This window comes from Asparagus officinalis, chromosome 3, assembly GCF_001876935.1.
Source record: "Asparagus officinalis chromosome 3, Aspof.V1, whole genome shotgun sequence".
NCBI lineage: Eukaryota > Viridiplantae > Streptophyta > Magnoliopsida > Asparagales > Asparagaceae > Asparagus > Asparagus officinalis.
In genome coordinates, this window is record NC_033796.1 from 15,319,706 (window position 1) to 15,328,763 (window position 9,058).

At 34.3% G+C, this 9,058-nt stretch overlaps 1 protein-coding gene and 1 long non-coding RNA gene across 3 annotated transcripts in view; one reads left to right on the forward strand and one right to left on the reverse strand.

Moving 5' to 3' along the window:
* Positions 1 to 5,882, reverse strand: part of LOC109833140 — an 8,740-nt gene extending 2,858 nt beyond the window's left edge. Inside the window, exon 1 of one of the 2 annotated variants that reach the window (XM_020400700.1) lies at positions 5,734 to 5,882. The gene's annotated coding sequence lies outside the window, so the exon portion shown is untranslated. The remainder of the gene's footprint in view (positions 1 to 5,733) is intronic. The other variant, XM_020400701.1, reaches the window with a different exon arrangement.
* Positions 63 to 1,776, forward strand: LOC109833141. The gene is made up of 2 exons (XR_002245106.1): positions 63 to 604; positions 1,505 to 1,776. It is a non-coding gene; the product is annotated as an uncharacterized LOC109833141 (long non-coding RNA).

Genomic DNA, 9,058 nt, shown 5'->3' on the forward strand with positions numbered 1-9,058 from the left:
TGAAAGTTATTTATTTTTTATTTTGTGATTGGGTTGGGCTAGGCCAAATTAATGGGGTATTTTCTGTGTCTTTTCTATATCAATACTATACTTATAAAAGAGAATATCCATGTCAAAACTTTTGATTGCCATTTTTGTTCTTCAATCAAAATTTTAAACATGACAATACTTCTTTTTAAATTAAATTAAATTAAAATTAAGAATAATTAAATATTCTTTATGTGCAACTACCCTCAAACAACCGTTTATGTTCCATTGACCAAAAAATAATAACAAAAAAAAAAGCTTGTATTCCACCCCTTCATTGCCTCCTTTTAATTAAGGCCATTATTACATGTTTTAGTCATTCAGTTACTCGTCAAAGATCAAATTATTACTTCAGGAGCATGTAAGGGAGGAGAATATCAAGAGAAATAAGAGATTTCTTTCTCTACATTTGATACTTCTTTTTTGACTTATAATCTGATGATTCATTTGTTGGTCTTTGTAAGGTGTTGGTGGTGAAGAATGAAGAGGACGCGAATGAGGAGGTGATTGTGACCAAGGGCAACGCCACTGTGGGTCCCTCAATTGAATCTAATCAGCTGGCACAAGGACCTTTATCGTAATTCCATATTTCAGCTCATCTATTTATTTATTTATTTATTTTTGGATTTTGGGTTTGAATTTTCCTGTAATTAACAATTCTGTTTAAGATTGAAGAACAAGTATAAGAATCGTGATGACGGCAATGGTTTTTTCTAGAACTAGAATTTGTCTATTGTTTGCCAAATCTAACCTATATTCATTGTGAGTTTCACTAGAATTAGTTAATGAGTTTGTTCAAACTGTGATTGATTCTGTGTACAAATTATGATATAATATTAATGTGATTTATTTGTTGGAAAGCTAATCTTTACTCATACTTTAAACTTTATGCTTGTCTATTATGAAAAGAGATATTTTATTGAGTTTGAATTTCATCATAATCTTGAGAACAAAATTATGATTTACTTAAAGCCATACGGTCCATACTACCAAGTTGTAGCCATAATGTAGCATAGAAATATTTTCAGTTCATTCTTTATCTGCAATACTTGTGTATGTATTTTTAGATTGTTTATTGACATTAACCTTTTGATTAGATGGTTTAACCATCTTCATAGCATATTAACTCACCACGCAAACCACTATATTGTTATTTAGCTAGCTCCAAAATAGAACACAAGATGCCTTAGAACACAAGATGCCTGCTTTCTAACTAAAAATGCATTGCTCAAAAGGAATCTCAATAATGTTTTGTGAAATTGATGTTGTGTACTGACTTCTTGTGGAGAACATAGGTTCACTCTGTTCATAAAAAGATTTTACTTTGATATGTGGATTTTAAGTAGGAGATCTAAAAATTTTAAGTATTTTTTATTTACACATTTGCACGAAGAGACCTATGATATCTTAAATATGCTGCATACAATAGTTGGTTCATTCTTCATATAAATTTTCTTTTTTGCTTTCAATTGTGTAGGTGAATGTACCTAAGATGAAGAATACAACTCTATAAGAATAAGGATGCTTGCCTAAAGTCGCTTTGTATAAGAAGGAAAATAATATTCTTTCAATTGATGGTAAATTGTGCCATGGCTAGAAGCATGCAATTATGTTGAAAAGCATGTTTTTGACAAGAAGGTATCTCAGTTTCATATTCTTATGTAATACAATAATTAAAAATATAGAATATTCATGTCTCTGTATCTTATATCATTTTATTATGTTTGCTAGCTAAGTCTTGATGTTTCATATTTTCCTCTTTTTTGCATATTGTATGTTAAACGAATTATAATAAGTACATTGTTAGACTCCCAATTACTTATAAATTCTCTTCTAATTATGTCATATCTATTCACGAGTCTGATTATTCACATTATAAAACATTATCTTGAATCTAACATTTGTGCAAATTTATTTCTCATATTTCAGGTCATAAATGAGTCATGTACTTCTGTGGTAGAAGCTTAATGCTTGAGTAAAGTAGCCATGAAAAGAAAAATACATAGGTCTTTATTTTGAGTTAATTCCAGAAACTCCACTTGAACATTAGGGAGCTTTACACATAATGCTCCCGAACTAATTTTTTCTACTAAACCCTCTTGAACTTTGGGGGATGTTGCGTTTAACATCTCAAAACTCTTTTTATTCCACAAAACACCCTTGAATATTTAACATTTAAGTAGCCCTTGAAACTTGCTCATTGAACCCCCACACCCCTCCCCCCAAAGATACAGCGTTTAGTATAATGTGTCATGTGCTAAGTACATAATAAAAAAGATGAGAATACTCCTTCGGCCTCAAACAAGTCCTCATTTTGAAAAAGTATAAATGAGGATATTTTGAGAGCTAAGGGGTTTTTCTATCTTTTCTGTCACGTGCTGGACATATGACAATTTAGACTTTGACAATGTTACTTTTATATATGGTTTAAATGAGCAAGTTTCACGGATGTTTAGTGGAATAAAAATAGTTCAGAGGTGTTATGTGCAACATCCCCAAAAGATAAGGAGATTTACTAGAGTAAAAGTAGTTTGGGCTAGGGGAGGGGGTGGTTATCTGTAAAATCCCTCAAAAGTTCAGTGGGGTTCTAAAATTAACCCCTTTTATTTCCATTAATTTTTTTTAGTTTTTGGTAAGAGTATATTATATGTTTTTTAAAGCTATTTATTTATCCTTTAGTTTTCAATGATGAATGCTTTAATAGCATCATGACCCTTTTTTTAATTTGTCCTTAAAATCTATGGAAAAATATATTTCTTCCCAGGACACAAACTAAGTGAACTTTTATATTTTAGTGACCCCTGGTGATGTAGTCCATGCTATAATCTTCTTGAGGAAAAACTGAAGTAAGTTTTCATTCACTCACAAATGAAGTATCTAAAGGTCGGATTGGCATGGAGAGTCTACTTCAGATTTTGTTTGAAAACTTTGATTGTGTTCACTGGGGACTATGATGATTAGAAAGGTAAAATTTAGAAATTTTGCACTATTTGGTTTGCTTGACATATTACCAACTATACACCTTATGATATCAATTATTTTTATTATTTGCTTCAAATAATATTGTGACCACAAACTTGAACTTTTGCTGGCGTTGTGTTTTCCCTTTCAAATCCATAATATTTGTGCACATTTTGAATATTTACTGACATCTTTGCTTTGTTTTCCTTTAGAATCTGTAGTGTTTAGTTATGTATGATATCTGGTGGTACGTACATGGATTAGGCATTCGTTGATAATTGTAAATGTCAGGTGCTTAGGATATGAAATGTGTAACATTCAATTATGATGGTCAGGACTATACGTTTAAAATTGTCTCTTCTAATAATGGTCTCTAAGGTCACATGTATGAAGTGAGCTTCTATAAGACACTTATTGCGTTTGAATTTACTTTATTTTTGTGAGTTGGATACTTCGATATATGCACTGAGCTTTTTTCCCCCCTTAAAGTCTATTAAGTGGACTGTACTATACAGTAAAGATAATTGATTTTGTTTAAATAGAGATAAAATATTGCATAATTTTTATGCATATATGAAGCAATCATAATTAGTTACATTTTTTGTTGATAAAACTTTGTACGAGCTTGTGTTTGATTAAAAAAGGTTCAATGAAAGTGATATTTTACCAAGTCTCGTCAACTAACATAAACTGTGTATTTTATTGAATGTGATATTTCATGTATCCATATTATTATATGTAAAAACTTAAACACTTACGATAATTTGTTTGTGATGAATTTTTTGCAGTTAAAAGGTGAACATGTTGGGATATAAAACAAGTATGCCCACGTGCCACGTGCATTATACTAGTATATATAAAAAAAAGCTAGGCGGCATGCCTAGCTCCTAGTACTAGGTGCCACCTAGGCTGTTCCACTGCCTAGATTGGTCACTCCGAACAATTCTAGACGGCTGGAGGTCGGCCTAATTCTACGTGTCTGTCTAGGCCACTTTTTAGAGCATTGGGAAACTATAGGATATATAAGTGCAATTTAGCATAAAACTAGCAGGTAGTCACGTGCTTCGAAAGCACATGTCTGTTGTTCTCTCGTTTTGCTCGTTGCTCGCTTTGTGATTAGGGTTTTTGCAATTGAATCACAGTATTGGATATTGCATTGAAAAAGGTGCCACACTGCCACTTTTCCCCCCTTTATCATTCAAATCCATCAATGCATCTAAATTGTTACTCATTTCCGTTTAATTTGTGGATTGGTGAAAACTTAGGGTTTTATTTTGACCTCTGTTAGGTTTCGCGTGCTTGGATCTTAATGAATATTGCATGAGTGAGCAACTAGGGCTACTTTATGTTTTATCTTATCCTATTGGTTTCAAAAGATTAATTTTTTCTTATTCGAAAAAGAGGAAGCTAGTTCGGGTATAATTCCAAATAGCAATTCATTGTGTAATTTGAATTTTTTTGTGTAGAGTAGGCAAAAACAGCAACACATCTGATCAATTGTTTTTTTTTAAATTTTCATCCAAGCAAAGAGTATACTTTTGTTTTTTATTATTTTCCTAGATTTTCCTTCTTAGAGATAAAAAATTGAAGCTTTCTTCGATCTGAAAGGATTTGTGCTTTCTGAATTCAAGCCCCAATATCTGTCTATAACCCTAATTTTTTTTAATATTGCATTGTATCATATGGATGTTATCAATTGGATATGTTTATTTATGTTACTGTTAAGCCTGGATTACTGCTAAATAATTGTGTTTATTTTCTATATGAGTTAATTATATTGATGTGTTATGTCTACAGGTCAATATTTGTAATTAATCATGAAGAAATCTGCAATAATATATAGACTATAAGAGATTGTGATATCAAATGTTGGTATTTGTATATGTGGTTTGAGTTTAGAATCCATTTCTATAAGTTTCTGGGTCAATTTTGGTCTTTAATTTTTGAAAATACCATATAAATGTTGGCCTTTTGCATAATATATAAAAAAGTTAATAAAAGTTCATAGTTTTACAGTGAAGTTTTTTCTCATCCTATCATTGTCTACCATCATGGTCTAAATATGAGGACAATGTGAATCAAAAGATTCTGGTTCAAATATGAGTTGAAATCCACTATACTGTCAATCCAATCCAAATTCTAGACTTGAAATTCCAACACTTTCCGAACAGTGGATTTGGAATTGAAAATTCTAGAATTGATATCCAAGTCATTTGAATTGAATAACTAATTTGAGATCTTAGAATTGAAGCCTAGAACTTCAAATCAAATCCTTGATTCCAAACGCAACCCAAAAGTCTAAAACAATAAATTAAACTAAAAGTCCTCTAATAAATTAAACTAAAAAGACAAGACATAGATTTAGTAACAGAAAACGAACCCAAAAAAACCGAATAATAATAAATTCACCAGGCTTGAAGGTTGCCGGTGGGGAGGACTCTTTAAATTAGGGTTTGGGGTCGGGTATTGTTCGGAAAATTGAGGAGGAGAAAGGGCTGGAGAGGAGAACTGCTTAGGCGGCGCAGCGCGTAGGATTTTAAGGGGGAAAAACAAACATAATGGGATCGAACACTATATACATATATAATTTCATCCAACTCTCGAGATTAAAAAAAAAATTAACTAAGGAATAAGAGTCCTCCAATCCTTATCACCAACAATTATAAAATCTAGACGAGCGTTTCGTATTCAAAAATTAATAAAGCTAGATCGGAAAAAGAAGGAGCAAGAGACAAAAATACGTACCCGTGAACGAAGGCGAACGGACGAACGCGAGGTCGCGGCCGAGCGATCAAAGGGAGGGGCTTATATTGTACTCAGTACGTACTTGGGCAACAAGAAACGGGAAATGCCGGGTTCGAGTTCACTAGAATCACTTCCGTAACTTCATAGAGCGAATAATAATTATGAGGTATTTCCTAATTGAATTTTCAAAACCTGGCCTTTTTGAGATTTATTTTTAAAAATCGGCCTCTTTGACGTTTATTTAGTATTTTCGACCTAGTTTCAGCCAGCTAGGTCGAAAATGCGGAATAAATTGCTAAAACTTCACGGGATTTAGCATCTCCTAGAGTTTAGACCTTAATTATATACAATTTAATTAAGGACTAAACTTCACGGGATTTAGAATCTCGTAAAGTTCAACATATAGTTTCAAGTTCATATCTAAAATGATTGTAATAGTTGGTTAAGTGGCTCAAAGAATGCTAAACTTTAATCATTCAAGTGGTCTTGGGTTCGAATCTCATCCCAACATATTTTTTCCTTGAATAGTAAAAAAAAATTACTACGTTGGGATTCAAATACTGTGCTGTCAAAACAATAATAATATAAAACAAATTAAAGAGTTAGAAAATTCAGGCCTGATTGGGAGCAGTCGTGATATCACTGCCCTAGAAGATTAAGGACCCGCCTATCGCCCTGGCGCACTTTGTCCTCTCTCCCCTAGCGGTAAAAACCCCCGGAATCGACTCATGAGAGTTTCTAGGGGTCAGCCCTGTCCCCCCCAACCGCGGCCATCACGGTTCCTCTCACGTAGGTAAGTCCTCAAAGGGTACTACAGCTGTTTATTTAATACCCCCCACAATACACGCGTTGGACTTATTAAGAGTAAAACTCAGCCTAGCCAGCTGTATCATAAGAGCATCGTCACCATAGAGAAGGGGTAGTAGCAAATGCTACATAATGATATATAAATATATCTAGGTCGATGCTCCACACGAGAGTCACTTGTCCAGCTTGTTTCTACCACATTGAACCGACATTGGGACTACGTCTCCAAATAAGGGTTGGGTTGCCGCTGTCAGTGACCTCATTTATGGGCTTAACCCCATCTCCCTCGATGAATCCAGAACCACACTCCTGGATAATCCCTTAGTCAAAGGGTCAGCAAGATTTTTCTCAGACTTTACAAAGTCCAAGATCACAACTTTGCCTAATAGGCGTTGTACAGACTTATATCTTATTTGAATATGTCTGTTATGTTTTTTATTTACATGTACTTGCTTTAGAAGCTCTATGGTAGATCTAGAATCAGAGTGAATGGAAATAGGAGGAGAGGGTTTAGGGACCAAAGGAAGTTCAGATAGAAGATCTTTTAACCATTCGGCTTCTGTGCAAGTAGTATCAAGAGCAATTAGCTCAGATTCCATGGTGCTCCTGGCAATTATTGTTTGCTTACATGATTTCCAGGATACAGCAGCACCACCAAAAAGAAATACATATCCAGATGTAGACTTTACACTGTTGGAATCCGTGACCCAATTGGCGTCACTATACCCTTCTATAGCATCAGGGTAACCAGTGTAAGTCAAGCAATAGTCAATTGTGCCTTTTAGATATTTGAATACTCTTTCTAAGGCAGACCAATGATCTTTGCTAGGGTTGCTAGTATACCGACTCAGTCTCCCTACAGCATAAGCTATATCAGGTCTGGTTCGGTTGGATATGTAAAGAAGAGATCCAATCATCTGAGAATATTTTAGTTGGGAGACAGGTTCACCTTCATTCTTCTTCAAAGGTATAGAAGAATCATAAGGTGTGGAAACAGGTTTAGAGTTATGAAAGTTGAATTTGATTAGCATTTTATCAATGCTATGGGAAAGACTCAAAGATATTCCTCTAGTGTCTCTAGAGATTTTCATTCCAAGTATCATGTCTGCAAGACCTAAGTCTTTCATATCAAAATTTTTTGGAAAGATAATCCTTTACCTTTGAAATTAATTCAAGTGTTGTTCCAAAGATAAGGATATCATCAACATAGAGACAGAGAATGACATAGTCATTGTTTATCACTTTAGAATAGACACATTTATCGTATTCATTCACAGTGAAGCCATATTGTGCAATGACGTTGTCAAATTTCTGGTGCCATTGTTTAGGAGCTTGTTTAAGACCATACAAAGATTTAACAAGCTTACAGACTTTGTTTTCCTGACCCTTGGCAATGAGGCCTTCAGGTTGGTGCATATAGATTTCTTCATCTAAATCACCATTCAGGAAAGCAGTCTTGACATCCATCTGATGTATGATAAGCTTATGGATAGCAGCAAAGGCTAGTAATACTCGGATAGTTGATATTCGGGCTACAGGAGAATATGTATCAAAATAATCAATGCCCTTTTGTTGAGTAAAGCCTTTAGCTACTAATCTAGCTTTAAATTTATCTATGGAACCATCAGCTCTGAGTTTCTTCTTGAATATCCACTTACAACCAATAGGTTTACAACCTGGAGGTAAGTCGGTGAGTATCCAAGTATGGTTTTCCATGATAGATTTAATTTCATTATCAATGGCTTCTTTCCAGAAAGGAGATTCAGGTGAATCCATTGCTTCTTGGAATGAGCTTGGATCACCTTCAACAAGAAAGGTAAGGAAGTCTTCTCCAAAATTCTTTTCGATTCTACCTCTTTTGCTTCTTCGAGGTTCAATATCAAGAGGTTGAAAAGAACTGGAAGATGGAAGATCAGAAGGAATGGATGATCTGGGATTTTCTGAGATTTTAGATTTGAAAGGAAAGATGTTTTCAAAGTAGACTGCATCTCTTGCTTCAATGATGGTATTGTTGGATATGTCACTGATTTCAGATTTGATGACTAAAAATCTGTTAACATTGCTATCAAGTGCATATCCAATAAAAGCAGCATCTACAGTCTTAGAACCAATTTTTCTCTTCTTAGGTTCGGGAATAGCTACTTTAGCCAAGCAACCCCAAACCCGGAAGAAATTTAGATTAGGAGATCTCCCCTTCCAATATTCATAAGGAGTTGTATCGGAATATTTCTGGGGAATCCTATTGAGAATGAAGCAAGCAGAAAGAAGAGCTTCACCCCAGAGATTTTCAGGTGCTCCTGAACTGAGTAACATACAGTTCACCATGTCCATTAGGGTTCTATTCTTTCGTTCAGCTACCCCGTTAGACTGTGGTGTATAGGGAGCAGTAACCTCATGAATAATACCGTGTTCTTGGCAATATTCAGTCATATGATTTGAGGTATACTCCCCCCCACGATCAGATCTTAGAATCTTGATCTTCCTGTCAAGTTGGTTCTCAGATTCAGCTTTGAACACC